This window comes from Elephas maximus, chromosome 7 (genome assembly GCF_024166365.1).
Source record: "Elephas maximus indicus isolate mEleMax1 chromosome 7, mEleMax1 primary haplotype, whole genome shotgun sequence".
NCBI classification, from domain to species: domain Eukaryota; kingdom Metazoa; phylum Chordata; class Mammalia; order Proboscidea; family Elephantidae; genus Elephas; species Elephas maximus.
This window is the reverse complement of record NC_064825.1, coordinates 120,691,616-120,711,988: the sequence shown is the minus strand read 5'-3', so window position 1 is coordinate 120,711,988 and position 20,373 is coordinate 120,691,616. Positions and strand designations below refer to the sequence as shown.

Here is a 20,373-nt window from a genome sequence, read left to right as displayed (position 1 = left end):
ATTTTAAAGCTTTAAAGAAACCTTTTGCAGCAGATTTACCCAATGCAATGTGTCATTTGATTCCTTGACCTCTGCTTCAATGTACTTTGATTGTTGATCCAAGTAGAACGAAATCATTGACAACTTCAATTCCTTCTTCATATGTATGGTATCATCTAGTGGAGACTGGGAGAATTATTAAGGGGATATAGAGGTGTAACCATAGAGACAAAAATAAGGGGAACGGGAGGGGTTGGATTTCAACCTTCTTGGTTTATGGTTCTTTTTTTTCCCCCCATCATTTCTTTTTATCATGCTTTAGAAGAATATTTCCAGAGCAAATAAGTTTCTCATTAAACAATTAATATACATATTGTTTTGCGACATTATTTGCCAATGCCACAATGTGTTCACACTCTCCCCTTCTCTAACTTGGGTTCCCCAAAACGAGCTTTCCTGTCCCCTCCTCCCTTCTGGTCCTTGCTCCTGGGATGGTGTGCCCATTAAGTCTCATTTTATTATATGGGCCTGTCTAATCTTTGACTGATGGGTGAACTTCAGGACTGACTTCAGTGTTAAGAGGTGTCCAGGGGCCATACTTTTGGGGTTTATCCAATCTCTTTCAGAGCAGTAAGTCTGGTCTTTTTTGTGAGTTAGATTTGTTCTGCATTTTTCTCCAGCTCTGTCCAGGGCCCTCTACTTTGGTGTGTTTTTTTGACTAAGTTGTTAACCTATGACCATGATTTCCGACTGTCACAAAAACCAAGAGGGACAATTATACCAAAGGCGCCCCTAGTGGTGTGTGATAAATTTCTTCCTGGAGGCAGGGCTTGTTCCTCACTGTGTCCGAATCACTTTCCCCAGCAGAGGGCAGTGCAGGCACAAGAGTAGTCTGCCTGAGAAGCTCCTTCCTCCAGGAAGTTTTAGTGGCACAGGGACATCACTCTGCATGCTGTTTGTGAGACTGAATGACCATGTGTTGCCTTTTGCACACTATGCACACAATGCAGGTGTCCTTTGAAACACTTCTGAGTATGTTGCATCCAATGCATTTGTAAGTGCTGGGGGTTGGGCTGTGAGGAGGGCAGTGTGTCCCTTTGCTTCCTGACTGTGCCAGCCACATACATATATTTACATTCCAGCCTGGTACTCAATACATGGAATTAAGTGATTATTAGTTAATTAGGAAAACTGATGCGCTCCTTCACTGGACAAAGTCCCTTTGCGAAGGGGATTAGGCCATATGTATAAAGACCATAAAAATGCTCATATTCCCCCTTTGGCTCAGCATTTCCATGTCTGGGAATCTATTTAGAAGAAATAAATCAGAAGAAGAAAACAATATTCACACTCCAAAAATTTTCTTGCTGTTAGTTGCTTTTGTTTGATCTATTCCACTCATGACAACACCATGCATTAGAGTAGAACTGCTCCACAGGGTTTCCGTGGCTGTGTTCTTTACGGGCAGATCGCCAGGCCTTTTCTTCCACAGTACCACTAGGCAAGTTCAAATGGCTAAACTTTAGGTTATTAGTCTAGCACTAGCCATTTAGAGTGGCACTGATTGTGTTACACTGTTATATCTCCCTTGAGGAAGGAACTTGCTGCAAGGAGTATAGTTGTGTGATAGCTTGTAGCTGCTGCACATTTGGGATGGACCAAGTTCACACTGTCCCCACGCTGTTCTTAGCAATGACTGAGCAAGGAACTGGCGTTGGAGCTGGACCGTCTCTGTCTGAGGCAGGGTGCCTCCTTCAGGCAATCTTTCTTTTGGACTCCCCATCAGTTAGTATAACCACAGTACACCCAGAATGCTCCTTAGGAGCAAGGATGGGGAGACTTCATCTCATATGCTTTGGACATATTATCAGGAGGGATCACTCCCTAGAGAAGAACATCATGCTTACTAAAGTAGAGGGTCAGCAAAAAAGAGAAAGACCCTCAACAAGATGGATTGATAAGGTGGCTGTAACAATGGGCTCAGGCGTAGCAGAGATTGTGACTATGGCGCAGGACTGGACAGTGTTTAATTTTGTTGAACTGACTCAACAGCACCTAACAACAACAACCTATCAGCCTGGCTGAGGCTTTCTCTTAGCTGCGCCACAGGCCAAAGCTCTTCCTAACCAATCACCTTCCCCCACTCTCTCCTTTCACAGGTGTAAGACATGCTTTCCCAGCTTGCTCCTGCTTCCTCTTCCCTTTATGCTTCCAGGGAATTTCTCCCCATAAATATCTAGTGCTTGTAATTCCATCTTGGTGTATTTGTATAATTTGTAATACAGTGTAACGCAGTGCTACAAACAATTGAAATGAGAAAGACATTTTTTTGTTGTTGTTTATTGTTTTTCCCAACAGAAGATTTTAGAGCCATTAACATCACATGCTTGGTAAGGTAGAGGGTCAGAGAAAAGAGAAAGACCCTCAGTGAGATGGATTGACACAGTGGCTGCAACAATGGGCTCAATCATAACAATTGTCATAAGGATGGCACACGACTAGATACTGTTTCATTCTGTTGTATTTAGGGTTGCTATGAGTCGGGACCCACTCGATGGCACCTAACAACAAAAATTAAAACATGACATTGTGGACAGGTGGGGAAGTGTTTAAGGCTAGATCTGAAAAAAGAGAAAAGCGTATAAACCGATTGTATTTTTAATTTCAACAACATGAAAATGTGGACAAAATTCTCACCTCATAGATGACGTTTTATCTTTACTTTAGCCCACAATACTTTTTTTTCCCTAATAAATGAGAATATGACCTTTAAGCTTTAACAGCAACACAAAACCCTCTACACAATCATTTTATATGATTTTAAGAAGTCTAGAACTGACCCAAAATATATGAAAAAGATATCTAGTAATGAGATAAGATAAAACATACAAGCATATGATTAGTTAAAAGCATGAGTTTAGAGTCAGGCAGTTACGGACTTAGATTCAAAGGAATTACTTTCTGAAATGCATGTAAATATGACAAATTTTAAACAATGTATGTAAAGATAGACCCAAGCACAGTAATATAAATGCCAGAGAGTCACTGCAATATCCAGCTCTTGTTGTTGTTAGCTGCCACAGAGTTGATTCCAACTCACGTGACCTTAAGTACAACAGAATGAACTCTTGCCTGGTCCTGCATCATCCTCACAATGACCGGCAGGTTCAAGTCCATCGTTGTGGCTATTCTGACGATCCATCCCCCTGAGAGTCTTCCATGCCCTCATTGGCCCTCTACTTCACCAAACATCCTTCCTCTAGTGACTGATCTTTCCTGATGATGCATCCAATGTGAGCAAGTTGGACAATGCTCTGTTGTGACCTGTGAGTGATCTCTAGGCCTTTCTCCCAAGTCTGTCTTAGTCTGGAAGCTTGGCTGAAACCTTTTCACCATGGATGAACTTGTTGGTATTTGAAATACTGTCAGCATTGTTTCCAGTATCAGAGCAATATGCTAGCAACTACAGTATGACAACCTGACAGATGGGTAGTGAGACCTCTTCAGTAAAGTTGCTAATTCTTGATTATTTTTATTCATTTCTCATTTACTCCAAGTGTGCCCTCAAGTCCATTTTTCATTTAGGGTGCATAGGCAATATACTTTCTAAATGTATACACTGCCCAGCATTCATTAGCTGAAGTTATTATTTTCTTTTATTACAAACCATCTCTGGTGTCCTCTAGACAGCAGGGTACGTGGGGAAGTGGTGAAGGGGTGGTTTGCTGTCTGCCTACTGGCCTGCTTATGGTGAGGTTTCTCGAGGTGTCCAATTTAGACCTTCATCCAAGAGAGGTGAAAAGTTCTTAAAGGATGTCTTAACCATTTCTGATGCCTGAGTCCCCTGAATATGTATGGATGGTTGCTATTAATTGGGTACAAAATCCTTGTGGGTCTAGTTAATAAACCATAAACTTGGATCTCTATAACTTTGGCCCAGCCTGTTAACCATTTCTTGCCTTCCTCACACAAACAAACAGAATTGCCATATTCCAAGTGAAAGAAATCAAACAGTGCAGGGCTCTTTGGGTCAGAAAGAATAATCCCACTGATCACTGGCAAGTGCACAGGTTTTTATTACTTACAGTAATCAAGATGAGATGAATGGAGTAGGGTTTATCAAACGGAGTAGGTACTCCCAAAAGGTCCTTGTCTAAGGGTGAAATGTTCGGTCACTTCCGTGCACACCCCTCAATGGGTAAGAGAACAAAGTGGAACTTGGGCCTGTGTTTATATAGAAAACAGGAGAGTTGTAATGCTGAACTTCATGAAAGCAAGAAGAAGGGGGGTAAGAGAAAGGTGCTTTGTTTAGGTACAAGTAGCATAGCAATCCCAGGACCAGAAAGATGCCTTTGTCCAGGAGCAAAGAGTGTGGCCATCCTGTGGCCAGCTTCCCCACTAACTACAAGATTAATTGTGTACACTTAAGTAGTTACACATAGTCATGGAGACAGAGAAAGTTACTGTGAGCTCAGTATAGGGAGGAAGACTTCTCTGTCAAGAAGAAACTGGAAGAGAGAAATGAGGCCCAGTTCCCAGCCTCCTTATCAAAGAATACTCTGAGCCCAAGGCTTTAGGTTAGGTAGCCTGGAAACCAAAACTCACTGCCATCAAGTCGATTCCGACTTATAGCATCCCCATAGGGTTTCCAAGGCTGTAAATCTCGGTGGAAGCAGACTGCCACAACTTTCTCCTGTGGAGCAGCTTGTGGTTTCAAACTGCCAACCCTTTGGTTAGCAGTCGATCACTGTAACCACTGTGCCAACAGGGCTCCTTAGGTGGTCTGGATGGGAATCGTAAAGGCAGGCCTCCCTCCCAGCAAGAATTGTTACATCATTCTAGTGCTTTATAATAAAAATAACATGAAGGTAGAATAAAATGTGTCAATAAATGATCATAGCTCAAAAATTTCTCAAAGGATCTTTATTCATTGCTATATCCCAAATGCATAGAACAGTGCCTGACACATTCTAAGTGATCAATTAATATTTTTTGTTGTTGTTGAAATGAGGAAAATTATGGAGAATTTAGCAGATTGACATTGGTGCTGCCAGCATGGAGAAACCTAAATCAAGAGTTACGAGAATGTGGGCCCTCTTGTATCTTGCCATTTCCAGATTTGGGAATTCTCCACAAGAAAATAAGTTTAAGAAAAAGAATAATGAAGGAAAAAATGAAGAAGGAAGGCCAGAAGGGAGGGAGGAAGGAAAGGAGGGAGGGAGAGAAGAAGAAAGGGAGAAAGGAAGGAAGGAAAGAGAAAAATGAAGAAAAAAGAAGGGGAAAAATGACAGAAAATAAATTTCAGTGTTCACTAACAAGGAAAGTAAATGATACTATATCAGTGTGATTAAATATTTTGCCACCACCAAAATGATAAAGTTATAGAAATTTTAAGGTGTTTCTACGAAATAATATGAAAAATCAATTGGAACATAAGTTTCCGTTATAACTACAGAAGTATCATCAATATGCTTAACTAGAGTGGGAAGTGAATTTCCATCTACAATCCTAGGGAATAACATACACTCTATTATTTCTCTACACCAGTGGTTCTCAAAGGATGTCTCTGGACCAGTAATATCGGGATCCTTTGCGAACTTGTTAGAAATACAAATTCGCGGGCCCTACTCCATATCAACTAAAGCAGAAAATCTGGGGATGGGGCCCAGCAATCTGTGTTTTTAAGAAACCTGCAAATGAATTTGATGCAGGCTCAAGTTTGAGAACCAAAACTCTAAACAGGCAGTTCTCAACCAGGGGCTATTTTGCCTCCAGGGGACATATGGGAATTGGTGGAGATATTTTTGGTTGTCAACTCTGGGAGGAGGATGCAACTGGCATCTAGTGGGTCGTGGCCAGGGATGCTGCTGATGGAAGAATATTGCAGTAGTCCTGGAAATGTGGGGAGCTAAACAACAGGAAGGCCACCGAAGGAATGCTGAGCCTGCTTCCTACTGAGGAACCAAATGGACGTCCCTGAACTCTTTGAGGGCAGGAACCTTGGCTGTTCTGTTCGCTATGCATTTCTGCTTTCCCAGAGCCCAAACTGCTCTCACTCCTTTACCAGTGGTTACAATTTGTTCTTTTCCTCCACCTGCCCTTCTGCTCCTCCAGCCACATGCCTAGCCCCACTCCCCAACAATATCTATGTTCAGGTACAGCAACACAGAGGAACACAGTTCCCCTGGTTCCAGGTACAGGGCATGATTCTATGGTTCAGCTTGTGACTCAACTCCTGTACAGCTTTGTTGCTCTTGTCTGTGTGAAAATAGGTGGGCAAACTAAGTTTGAGCAGAACCTGGGCATAGTGATAGACAACATGGTGGGTAAGGCCTTGATTCCGGTACTCAGGTACAGCACCTACCATCCTCGTCTCTCCAGTCTGATCCCTCAAGGCCCAGGACACCGGGGTCCCCTCTGGCCCTAGCAGACAATAGGTAGGGAAGGTCCGGATACAGCGCTCAATAAGTCTCTGGCTCCTCTCGTTGCCACCGAAGAGCCAAAATTTATTCACTAAAGCAGCATGGGTGACATCCAGGGATGAGGGCTTAAACAGCTCTTGGTTGCTATGGAGAAGCCAAGGGAAAAGAAAAGCTCATGAGTATGAAGTTTTATAAGGAGCCCTGGTGGTGCACTCAGCTGCTAACCAAATGATCGGTAGTTCAAATTTACTCAACAGCGATTCAGGAAAAAGACTTGGTGATCTGCTTACATAAGGATTACAGCCAAGAAAACCCTCTGGGGCAGTTCTCCTCTGTCACCTGGGGTCGTTATGAGTCAGAATCGACCCAGCAGCAAAGAATAAGAACAAAAGCAACTCGAAGTTTTATGGTCCCTGGGTGACAAATGGTTTATGCTTGACTATTAACCTAAAGGCTGGCAATTCGAACCCACTCCAGGGCATCAGAGAACAAAGGCCTGGCAATCTGGTTTCGTAAAGATTAAAGCCAAGAAAACCTGGTGGAGTACAATTCTACTGTGTAACACATGGGGTCGCCATGAGTTGGAATCCACTTGACGGCAACAGGTTTTATAAAGTTTTACATTTCCTCTTACCTCTATTGTCTTGAGAGACAGAGTAGGCAGAGGAAATAGCAAGTGCAAAGTCCTGCAGTATGGATGAGCGTGTGATAACAGAAAAACAGAAAAGGGCTCGTGTTGTTGGAGGGAATGAGCAGGAAGGACAAGACAGGTTGAAGAGGTAGACTGATTTGATAGCCTTGAAGTAGAAAGCAGGGAAAGAAGCTGGGGGACTACTTCAGTAGTGAGAGATATGTGTAGTGCAGAGTAACTTTTATCACACTCAGATTGCCTTGGGTCTGCCAATCACGGGTGATAAGTTCTTTGTATCCAGCAGAGAAGGAAGTAGTTTCCTTAGTGTCTCATGCTCCATGGAGAGGATGCATTGTGTGTGCTGGACCTCGAATGATTTAGTGGCTGCAAGACTTTGTATCACCTCATTCAGGCTGGACTGTGAACCTGGGTAGGATTATAAGGAGAGATGTAATTCTAGGGGGAAGCTTTCCAGTGCAGTAAGAAGTGTCTGGAATTTGAATTCAGAAAACCTTGGTTCTGGGGTTGGTGCTGCTGCTGTGTGACCTTAGTGTTATGTATTAAGCATTTGTGCAACTTTCCTTGTTTTACACAAGTGGAAACATGCCCAGGGATTGATTTGGCAGCACCAAGAACAGAGCCAAGTTTTCCAGGCTGCATAACCACGCAGTTTTGGTAATTAAAAGTGGTGAGTTATAAAGAAAAAGTAGCCAACATTTTTGAGCAATTACTCTGTTCTCAAAACGGCAAATTGTTGCAGTAATAACCCACAATTTCTCCAAACAGCCTGCTATCCTTTTCCTGGGATAGTCCCCTAATGCAATGAGGTTTACTGTGGCCATGTGACTTTCTTTCACCAATGGGACAAAAGTAAATTTGGTGTTTGGAGAGGCTTAAAAGTGCTTGTGTGTTGGAGCTTGCTCTCTCTTTTCTACTCCCAGTTACCCTGAATCTAACACCATATGAGTAGGCCCATACTAGGCTACCTGAGAACTAACATACCCTAGCCTGCACATGGCCTTATCACCTTGTCACCACAGCCAAGAGCTGGCACTAACTGACAGCCAGAACCATCATTCAGACATGTGAGTGAGGTCACACTGTAGCAGCCAGCCCGTAGTCCACCCACCACCTGACCACAGCTGCATGAGTAAACCAAGGAATACCAGCAGAAAACCTGCCTTGCAAAGCCTAGCCGAAATGCTGATTTGCAAAATTATGAGCTGAGCAGCGATTGTTGATTTAACTTTTAGGGTGGTTTTTCTATGCAGGAAAAGCTAACTGATGCATTCAGGTATTGTGCTAAGCTCTTTCCACTGAAGATTTCTATTCACCGAAGTTTTCTTAAAATGAAATGATAGTTTAGCTTAACTGGTAAAAATGTCTACTTTGTGCTCTTTTTTTTTTTTATATGGGATCAAACTGACAACAGCAACTTGAAAGATTAGATAGCAAACTTAGGGGGCAGTAATTTCATGTTAATGGGGGAGGAACAACTTGGAAAAGGAGGGTGAGAATGGTTGCACAACTCAAAAAGGTAATCAATGTCACTGAATTGGTACATGTAGAAACTGTTGAATTGGTGTAAGTTCAGCAGTGTATATTCTCAAAAACAACAACAAAATAAAATAAATTATTTAAAAAAAAGATTCAATTTCAGGTTTTCAGTGCTCCTGTGTTTTAGATAAGAAGCTTGGATGCTAACCAAAAAATTATATTATGGTTCTTTATATGAAACCAGGAGTCCGTGGGTGGTGCAAATGTTTAATACACTCAGCTGTTAACGGAAACCTTGGAGGTTCCAGTCCACCCAGAGGTGCCTCAGAAGAAAGATGGGACAATCTACTTCCAAAAAATCAGCCGTTGAAAATCTCACGGAACACAGTTGTACTCCGACATGCCTAGAGTTGCCTTGAAATGGAGTCGATTTTATGGCAACTGGTATGTGAAACCTATTCTTTACTAGCTTTGAGGTTTTTCTTTTTTGTTTATAGATGTAGTTGTAGATGAGTTTAAAAAAAAAAAAAGAAAAGAAAACAGCAGACTGAGAGTCTGGAACTTGTAAGGAGGTATAAGTCATAGGGGAAACTTGCTCTGCACAAAGAAATGAATCAGCACACATCCCAGGCCTCTTACTCTGGATCTGCAAATGTTGTTTCCAGTTGATGACTTCTGGTGGGTCGAGGAATTTCAGTCAGTTCTTGGGATCCTTGGAGTAGATTTGGTAAGTATTGGTGTAGTGATCAAGATCATCTGTCATCTCCTGTTTGTGTTGGAAAGGGAAATAAATCAAATTCATTCTATTTTACTATTGCAATGCTGGTTTTTGGAATTTCAGTACACTGTGATAATTTTAAGTACTAAAGTATTTGATATTTGTAGGAGTGCATTACCATTATTTCTGAATCACTTAAATCATGAGATCAAGATCAGAGATTCTGCATCAATTGTTCCCAACACACCTGGAGCAAAGCAGAATGAAAAGCACCAAAGACACAAGGAAATATTAGCCCAAGAGACAAAAGGGGCCACATAAACCAGAGACTCCATCAGCCTGAGACCAGAAGAACTAGATGGTGCCTGGCTACCATCCATGACCTCCCTGGCAGGGAACAAAACAGAGAGTCGCTGACAGAGCAGGAGAAAAATGGGGTGCAGAACTTAAATTCTAGTAAAAAGAACAGACTTAATGGTCTGACTAAGACTGGAGGAACCACAGAATACATGGCTCCTGGACTCTGTGATATCCCAGAACTAAAACCATGCCCAAAGCCAACTCTTCAGACAAAGAATAGACTGGACTATAAGACATAAAGTGATACTCATGAAGAGTGTGCTTCTTAGTTCAAGTAGATACAAGAGGCTTAATGGGCAGCTCCTATCCAGAGGTGAGATGAGAAGACAGAAAGGGATAGGAGCTGGTTGAATGGACACTGGAAATCTGGGGTTGAAAGCAGGAATGTACAGTCACATTAAAGGAATAGCAACTAGGAGTACATAACAATGTATGTATAAATTTTTGTATGAGAAACTAACTTCAGCTGTAAAGTTTCACCTAAAGCACAATTTAAAAAAAAAGATCAGTGATTCAGGTATTAAATTTATGATGGTTCTCAGGGGACATCTAGCTCAATTGACATAGTTTATATAGAAAATAATCTGTATTCCCTTTTGGTGAATAGCACATGGGATCTTAGAAGCGTGTGAGTGGAGATCTAAGATACTCCACTAGTCCATCTGGAGCAAGGTAGAATGAAGAAAACCGAAGACACAAGGGAAAGATCAGTCCATAGGACTAATGGACCACAACTGCCACAGCCTCTGCAAGACTGAAAAAAAAAAAAAAAGTGTTGCCTTTGAGTCGATTCTGGCCCATAGTGACTCTATAGGGCAGAGTAGAACTGCCCCATTGGGTTTCCAAGGAGTGCCTGGTGGATTCAAACTGCCAAATTTTTGGTTACCAATCGTAGCTCGTAACCACTACGGTACCAGGATTTCCACCAGGCTGTGTTCCGCACAATTAGATGGTAACCAGCTATCACCACCAACTGTTCTGACAGGGATCACAATAGAGGGTCCCAGGCAGAGCTGGAGAAAAATGTAGGACAAAATTCTAACTCAAAAAAAAAAAAAAAAAAAAAAGACCAGACTTACTGGCATGACTCTACTGGGGAAACCCTGAGGATATTGCCCCCAGACACACTTTTAACTCAGTACTGAAGTCACTCCTGAGGTTCACCCTTCAGCCAATGAGTGCTTGTAGCAGAAACATCACATTAATATTTTTATAAATTTATATTTTCACAAGATATTTTAAAATAAGCATAAGAATTTTCATCTTTGAAATATATTAAAAATTTGGCTTCACTACTTTTTTAAAACATTTACCCAAAACATATATGGAAATTCTAGTGCTATAATTTTGCTCTTTATTGTCCCCCTAACTCACTGTGCAGTTTCACACCTTCCTGTCTGCTCTTTCTACTGTCTTTGGTTAGAACACTCTTTTCCTTCTCAGTCTGACAAAAATACATTTATTTACATAGTCAAGTTCAGATGAAACCTCCACCAAGAAGTATCTCTAACCCTCTCCTGTAACCTTCACCACATCTAGTTTTAATCAGCTTTTGCCTAGAATAGTTCCTTTTTTTTTAGATAAAGATTTGCAGAACAAACTGGTTTCTCTTCAAACAGTACATATCGTTCTATGACATTTGTTAACAACTCCACAACTTGTCAACACCCTCCCTTCTCAACCCAGCATTATTACCAGCTTTCTTGTTCCCTGCTGCCTTCAAGACCTACCCCAGGGCTGGTGCACCCCTTTAATCTTGTTTTGTTCCATGGATCTGTTCAATCTTTGGCTGAAGGATGAACCTCGGCAGTGACCTCATTACTGAGCTGAAAGGGTGTCAGGAGCCATAGTCTCAGAGTTTCTCCAGTCTCTGTCAGGCCAGCAAGTCTGGTCTTTCTTTTTGATTAAGAATTTTGTTCTACATTTTTCTCCAGCTCTATCTGGGGCCCTCTATTGTGATCCCTGTCAGAGCAGTCAGTGGTGGTAGCCAGGCACCATCTAGTTGAACTTGACTCAGTCTGGTGGAGGCTGTGGTAGATGTGGTCCATTAGTCCTTTAGACTAATCTTTCCCTTGTATGGACTAGTTCTGTATCTTGTACATCTTCTGTTGTTGCATATCTCACATCGTGTTGTAATTTATTTGTTTATCTTCTCCTCTAGTGTATGAACTTCTTGAGGACAGGAACTTATTCCCCATCACCATGGTTTATTTGTGGACCCTCAGGGTCTACCCTATTGCCAGTCACATGATAGGCACACAGCAAATAGAGACATAAAAGCATACTCATTCTACATCTGGTGACTTACCTGTTCTGAGGGCGGACAACCACTGTATTAAAATCTGGCCACTTGTCCACCAGGGCCTTTAACTTGAATGGGTTTCCTTGGTTCATATGGAAGACGGTCCCATAAACCTGCAGCATCCCAAGAAAGTAAGAGAGTTGGCATGTTAGGATGGGATGGCAAGGTGCCTTGTGTTTGATCACAACAATGATTATTTCTATGAAACCAAGAAAATGTGTGGTAGAAGAAGCCAAACAGGGCATCTAAACCAAATAATCATTATGTTCTACACTTTTACCCCAAATGAAAAGAACTTCCTCCATCAAATTATGAGAATTATAAACCAAACCCACCGCCGTCGATCATAGTGACCCTATAGAACAGAGTAGAACTGCCCCATAGAGTTTCCAAGGAGCACCTGGTGGATTCGAAATGCTGACCTCTTGGTTAGCAGCCATAGCACTTAACCACTACGCCACCAGTGTTCCCATAAGAATTACACATAAAGTGAAATAGTCATACCAATAAAAACAATCATTTAAAAACCACCACTCTTGAGGTGGAGCCAAGATGGCGGAACAGACAGAAGCTTCCGTCGAGCCCTCTTTACAACAAAGACCAAAAAAAAACAAGTGAAACAAGTATATTTGTGACAAGCTGGGAGCCCTGAGCATCAAAGGCAAGCTTCCACAAAGAACTGAGGGGCAGGGGAAGGAAGAGACCGTTCAGAAGCGGAGAGGAGTTGCCGGACCTGAATCGCGGCGAGCCCTCAGGCACCATTCCTGGAGCGGTGGCGGCAGTGGTGGCGGGCTGGTCCTAGCGTTTGGCTACAGTTCCCTCAGTGAGAAGCAGCCAGCCACACAGCCCACTCACACCTCCGGAACCTGAGGAGAACTGCGCTCTGGGCAAAAGCTAAGTACTTGCGCATATTTTGCCACACTCTCCCACCCCCATCCCAAAGCCAGCCTCAGCGGCTGAATCCCTGGGCCTGAGAGAGACCCTGGTGAGCACCTGGAGCTGTCCTCCCGGCCTTGGGGAAGGAAAAAATTTGCAACTGGGGGGAAAAGATAATTTGCTACCTCCGTTAACTGGGTGAGCTCAGTCTCCTGTCCAGGCATAAACTGTCCGTGGATCTTGAGCACCTTTCCCTTCTGCATGGACCTATGTGAGCCTATTTCGGGAGAATAGGCCCTTGCTGGCAAACTCCAACCATTTCAGCGGTGCGGTGGAAAGGTGGGTGTTTGATGTTTGACATTGCTTTGCCTATTAAACAAGGTCCTCACCTACCCACAACAGGGACCTAAGGACTGGTGGCTCCACTTGGGTCACCCAGCCACCTGCGATAGGCGTCCAGGGATAACTGGTATCTCCCAGTCCTTACAACAAAAACTTTGGGTGCCCATGGTCCCTCTGCAGAGCCCACCCACCAGCACGCTCTAGGGAACAGAGACGTGTTTTCCTCAGAGACACTTGGGAGTCGGTTCTCAGCCCCCTGCCTTGTTCAGAGCGTGACCCCCTGCTGCAATCAGTTACAGGTATATATACCAATCACCCCTGCCCCTCTAAGACTGTAGGACAGAGCCTGTACCACACACTTGATATCAGCTACCTGGAAACCTGAGCTGAATTTCATACGAGAAAACTGAATGGACTCCTGGACTGATATACCTGATAACAGCTCTAGCCAGCTGGGGACAGGACACCAGAGCTCCAAAGGTGAAAATAATCAAACTAGCTCACTCAAGCACCCACAGGGGTATACCAAAACAAAACAAAGCAAACAGCTACAACACAGTAAGCAAGCATAAACTAATACAATAACTTATAGATGGCTCAGAGACAACAGTCAACATCAAGTCACATAAAGAAACAGGCCATGATCACCTCAAAAGGCTCTCAAAACAAAGAACCCAAGGATCTTTTAGATGAAAGTGCATTTCTGGAATTACCAGATGCAGAATACAAAAGTTTAATATACAGAACCCTTCAAGACATCAGGAAGGAAATGAGCAATACGCACAACAAGCCAAGGAACACACAGATAAAGCAACTGAAGAAATCAGAAAGATTATTCAGGAACATAATGAAAAGTTTAATAAGCTGAAAAAATTCATAGACAGCAATCAGAAATTCAGAAGACTAACAATAAAACTACAGAATTAGATAACTCAATAGAAAGTCAGAGGAGCAGAATCGAGCAAGTAGAGGCTAGAATTTCTGAACTCGAAGATAAATCACTTGGCACTAATAAGTTAGAAGAAAAATAAGATAAAAGAATTTAAAAACATGAAGAAAACTTAAGAATCATGTGGGACTCTATCAAGAGAAATAACCTACAAGTGATTGGAGTATCAGAACAGGGAGGGATAACAGAAAATACAGAGAAAATTGTTGAGGATTTGTTGGCAGAAAACTTCCCTGACAGTTTGAAAGATGAGAAGATATCTATCCAAGATGCTCATCGAACGCCACATAAGAAAGTCACTAAGACATATTATAATCAAGCTTGTCAAAACCAAAAATAAAGAGACAATTATAAGAGCAGTGAGGGATAAAAGAAAAGTCACCTACAAGGGAGAGCCAAGAAGAATAACCTCGGACTGCTCAGCAGAAACCATGCAGGTAAGAAGGCAATGGGATGACATATTTAAAAAATTGAAGGAAAAAAATTGCCTGCCAAGAATCATATATCCATCAAAACTGTCTCTTAAATATGAAGGTGAAATTAAGATATTTCCAGATAAACACAAGTTGAGGGAATTCATAAAAACCAAACCAAAACTACAAGAAATACTAAATGGAGTTATTTGGTTAGAAAATCAATAATATCAGGTATCGACCCAAGGCTAGAACACTGGGCAGAGCAACCAGAAGTCAACCAAGACAGGGAAATCCCCCCCCCCCAAAAAAAACCCAACAGGCTAACGGCGATGTTATTATATAAAAGAAGACAACATTAAAATAATAAAGAGGGACTAAGAAGTGTAACCATACACCTTCCATATGGAGAGAAAGATACGGCGATACAAAGAAATAAAAGTTAGGTATAAATTTAGAAATATAGGGGTAGATAATAAGGTAACCACAAAGGAGACAAACTGTCTTGCTCATCAAAATAAAATACATGGGAAAAATACAGACTCCACAGAAACAAAATCAACAACAACAAATATGAGGAAAGGACAATATACAAAGAAAACCTTCTAAGCACATGAAATCAAGTGGAAAAAAAGCTGTCAACACACAAAAAAAGACATCAAAATGATAGCACTAAATTCATATCTATCCATAATTACCCTAAAGGTAAATGGACTAAATGCACCAATAAAGAGACAGAGGGTGGCAGAATGGATTAAAAAATAAGATCTGTCTATGTGCTGCCCACAAGAGACACACCTTAGACTTAGAGACACAAACAAACTAAAACTCAAAGGATAGAAAAAAATAAATTAAGCAAACAACAATCAAAAAAGAGCAGGAGTGGCAATCTTAATTTCTGACAAAATAGACTTTAAAGTTAAATCCCTCAGAAAGGATAAGGAAGGACACTATATAATGATTAAAGGGACAATACACGAAGAAGATATAACCATTTTAAATATTTATGCACCCAATGACAGGGCTGCAAGATACATAAAACAAACTGTATCAGCATTGGAAAGTGAGATAGCTCCACAATAATAGTAGGAGACTTCACCACACCACTTTCGGTGAAGGAGAAGACATCCAGAAAGAAGCTTAATAAAGACACGGAAGATCTAAATGCCACAATCAACCAACTTGACCTCGTAGACATATACAGAACACTCCACCCAACAGCAACCAACTATACTTTCTTTTTTAGTGTGCATGGAACATTCTTTAGAATAGACCACATATTAGGTCATAAAGCAAGGCTTAGCAGAATCCAAAACATTGAAATATTACAAAATATCTTCTCTGACCATAAGGCCATGAAAGTGGAAATCAATAACAGGAAAAGCAGGGAAGAGAAATCAAACACTCAGAAACTGAACAATACCCTGCTCAAAACAAAACAAAACAAAACAAAAAACTGGATTATAGAAGACATTAAGGATGGAATAAAGAAAATTCATAGAATCCGATAGGAATGAAAACACTTCTTATCAGAACCTTTGGGACACAGCAAAAGTGGTGCTCAGAGGTCAATTTATATCAATAAATGCACACACCCAAAAAGAAGAAAAGGCCAAAATCAAAGAACTATCCCTACAACTTGAATAAACAGAAAGAGAGCAACAAAAGAAACCCACAGGCACCAGAAGAAAACAAATAATAAAAATTAGAGCTCAACTAAATGAAATAGAAAACTGAAAAACAATTGAAAGAATTAACAAGACCAAAAGCTGGATTTTTGAAAAACTCAACAAAATTGATAAACCAGTGGCCAAACTGACAAAACAAAAACAGGAGAGGAAGCAAATAACCCAAATAAGAAATGAGATGGGCAATATTACAACAGACACAACTGAAATTAAAAGAATCATATCAAATTACTATGAAAAACTATACTCAAACAAATTTGAAAACCTAGAAGAAATGGATGAATCCCTAGAAACCCACTACCTACCTAAATTAACACAAACAGAGGTAGAACAACTAAATAGACTCATAACAAAAGAAGAGATTGAAAAGGTAATCAAAAAACTCCCAACAAAAAAAAGCCCTGGTCCGGAAAATGAACAATACCCTCCTGAAAAAAGACTGGGTTACAGAAGACATTAGGAGGGAATAAGGAAATTCATAGAAAGCAACGAGAATGAAAATACTTCCTATCAAAACCTCTGGGACACAGCAAAAGCAGTGCTCAGAGGCCAATTTATATCAATAAATGCACACATACAAAAAGAAGAAAGAGCCAAAATCAGAGAACTGTCCCGACAACTTGAACAAATAGAAAGTGAGCAACGAAAGAATCCATCAGGCACCAGAAGAAAACAAAAAATAAAAATTAGAGCTGAACTAAATGATTTAGAGAACAGAAAAACAATTGAAAGAATTAACAAAGCCAAAAGCTGGTTCTTTGAAAAAATTAACAAAATTGATAAACCATTGGCTAGACTGACTAAAGAAATACAGGAAAGGAAACAAATAACCAGAATAAGAAATGAGAAGGACCACATCACAACAGAACCAAATGAAATTAAAAGAATCATTTCAGATTATTATGAAAAATTGTACTCTAACAAATTTGAAAACCTAGAAGAAATGGATGAATTCCTGGAAAAACACTACCTACCTAAACTAACACATTCAGAAGTAGAACAACTAAATAGACCCATAACAAAAAAAGAGATTGAAACGGTAATCAAAAAACTCCTAACAAAAAAAAGCCCTGGCCCGGACGGCTTCACTGCAGAGTTCTACCAAACTTTCAGAGAAGAGTTAACACCACTACTACTAAAGGTATTCCAAAGCATAGAAAATGACGGAATACTACCCAATTCATTCTATGAAGCCACCATCTCCCTGATACCAAAACCAGGTAAAGACATTACAAAAAAATAAAATTATAGACCTATATCCCTCATGAACATAGATGCAAAAATCCTCAACAAAATTCTAGCCAATAGAATTCAACAACACATCAAAAAAATAATTCACCCTGATCAAGTGGGATTTATACCAGGTATGCAAGGCTGGTTTAATATCAGAAAAACCATTAATGTAATCCATCACACAAATAAAACAAAAGACAAAAACCACATGATCTTATCAATTGATGCAGAAAAGGCATTTGACAAAGTCCAACACCCATTCATGATAAAAACTCTTACCAAAATAGGAATTGAAGGAAAATTCCTCAACATAATAAAGGGCATCTATGCAAAGCCAACAGCCAATATCACTCTAAATGGAGAGAACCTGAAAGCATTTCCCTTGAGAACGGGAACCAGACAAGGATGCCCTTTATCACTGCTCTTATTCAACATCGTGTTGGAAGTCTTAGCCAGGGCAATTAGGCTAGACAAAGAAATAAAAGGTATCCGGATTGGCAAGGGAGAAGTAAAGTTATCACTATTTGCAGATGACATGATTATATACACAGAAAACCCTAAGGAATCCTCCAGAAAACTACTGAAACTAATAGAAGAGTTTGGCAGAGTCTCAGGTTATAAAATAAACATACAAAAATCACTTGGATTCCTCTACATCAACAAAAAGAACACCGAAGAGGAAATAACCAAATCAATACCATTCACAGTAGCCCCCAAGAAGATAAGATACTTAGGAATAAATCTTACCAAGGATGTAAAAGACCTATACAAAGAAAACTACAAAGCTCTACTACAAGAAATTCAAAAGGACATGCTTAAGTGGAAAAACATACCCTGCTCATGGATAGGAAGACTTAACATAGTAAAAATGTCTATTCTACCAAAAGCCATCTATACATTTAACGCACTTCCGATCCAAATTCCAATGTCATATTTTAAGGGGATAGAGAAACAAATCACCAATTTCATATGGAAGGGAAAGAAGCCCCAGATAAGCAAAGCACTACTGAAAAAGAAGAAGAAAGTGGGAGGCCTCACCTTACCTGACTTCAGAACCTATTATACAGCCACAGTAGTCAAAACAGCCTGGTATTGGTACAACAACAGACACATAGACCAATGGAACAGAATTGAGAACCCAGACATAGATCCATCCACGTATGAGCAGCTGATATTTGACAAAGGACCAGTGTCAATTAACTGGGGAAAAAATAGCCTTTTTAACAAATGGTGCTGGCATAACTAGATATCCATTTGCAAAAAAATGAAACAGGACCCATACCTCACACCATGCACAAAAACTAACTCCAAGTGGATCAAAGACCTAAACATAAAGACTAAAACGATAAAGATCATGGAAGAAAAAATTGGGACAACCCTAGGAGCCCTAATACAAGGTATAAACAGAATACAAAACATTACCAAAAATGATGAAGAGAAACCCGATAACTGGGAGCTCCTAAAAATCAAACACCTATGCTCATCTAAAGACTTCTCCAAAAGAGTAAAAAGACCACCTACAGATTGGGAAAGAATTTTCAGCTATGACATCTCCAACCAGCACCTGATCTCTAAAATCTACATGATTCTGTCAAAACTCAACCACAAAAAGACAAACAAACCAATCAAGAAGTGGGCAAAGGATATGAACACACACTTCACTAAAGAAGATATTCAGGCAGCCAACAGATACATGAGAAAATGCTCTCGATCATTAGCTATTAGAGAAATGCAAATTAAAACTACGATGAGATTCCATCTCGCACCAGCAAGGCTGGCATTAATCCAAAAAACACAAAATAATAAATGTTGGAGAGGCTGCGGAGAGATTGGAACTCTTACACACTGCTGGTGGGAATGTAAAATGGTACAACCACTTCGGAAATCTATCTGGCGTTATCTTAAACAGTTAGAAATAGAACTACCATACAACCCAGAAATCCCACTCCTCGGAATGTACCCTAGAGATACAAGAGCCTTCATACAAACAGATATATGCACACCCATGTTTATTGCAGCTCTGTTTACAATAGCAAAAAGTTGGAAGCAACCAAGGTGTCCATCAACGGATGAATGGGTAAATAAATTGTGGTATATTCACACAATGGAATACTACGCATCGATAAAGAACAGTGACGAATCTCTGAAACATTTCATAACATGGAGGAACCTGGAAGGCATTATGCTGAGCGAAATTAGTCAGAGGCAAAAGGACAAATATTGTATAAGACCACTATTATAAGATCTTGAGAAATAGTAAACCTGAGAAGAACACATACTTTTGTGGTTACGAGGGGGGGAGGGAGGGAGGGTGGGAGAGGGTTTTTTATTGATTAATCAGTAGATAAGAACTGCTTTAGGTGAAGGGAAAGACAACACTCAATACATGGAAGGTCAGCTCAATTGGACTGGACCAAAAGCAAAGAAGTTTCCGGGATAAAATGAATGCTTCAAAGGTCAGCGGAGCAAGCGCGGGGGTCTGGGGAACATGGTTTGCGGGGACTTCTAAGTCAATTGGCAAAATAATTCTATTATGAAATCATTCTGCATCCCACTTTGAAATGTGGCGTCTGGGGTCTTAGATGCTAACAAGCGGCCATCTAAGATGCAACAATTGGTCTCAACCCACCTGGAGCAAAGGAAAATGAAGAACACCAAGGACACACGACAGCTAAGAGCCCAAGAAACAGAAAGGGCCACAAGAACCAGAGACCTACATCATCCTGAGACCAGAAGAACTAGTTGGTGCCCGGCCACAATCGATGACTGCCCTGACAGGGAGCACAGCAGAGGACCCCTGAGGGAGCAGGAGATCAGTGGGATACAGACCCCAAATTCTCATAAAATGACCAAACTTAATGGTCTGACTGAGACTGGAGGAATCCCGGCGGCCATGCTCCCCAGACCTTCTGTTGACACAGGACAGGAACCATCCCCGAAGACAACTCATCAGAAATGAAAGG

General features: G+C 40.9%; 1 pseudogene; it reads right to left on the bottom strand.

The window, feature by feature from the left end:
* Positions 1–6,130: 6,130 nt before the first annotated feature.
* Positions 6,131–12,022, bottom strand: LOC126080605 (glycine N-acyltransferase-like; annotated as a pseudogene).
* Positions 12,023–20,373: the final 8,351 nt, after the last annotated feature.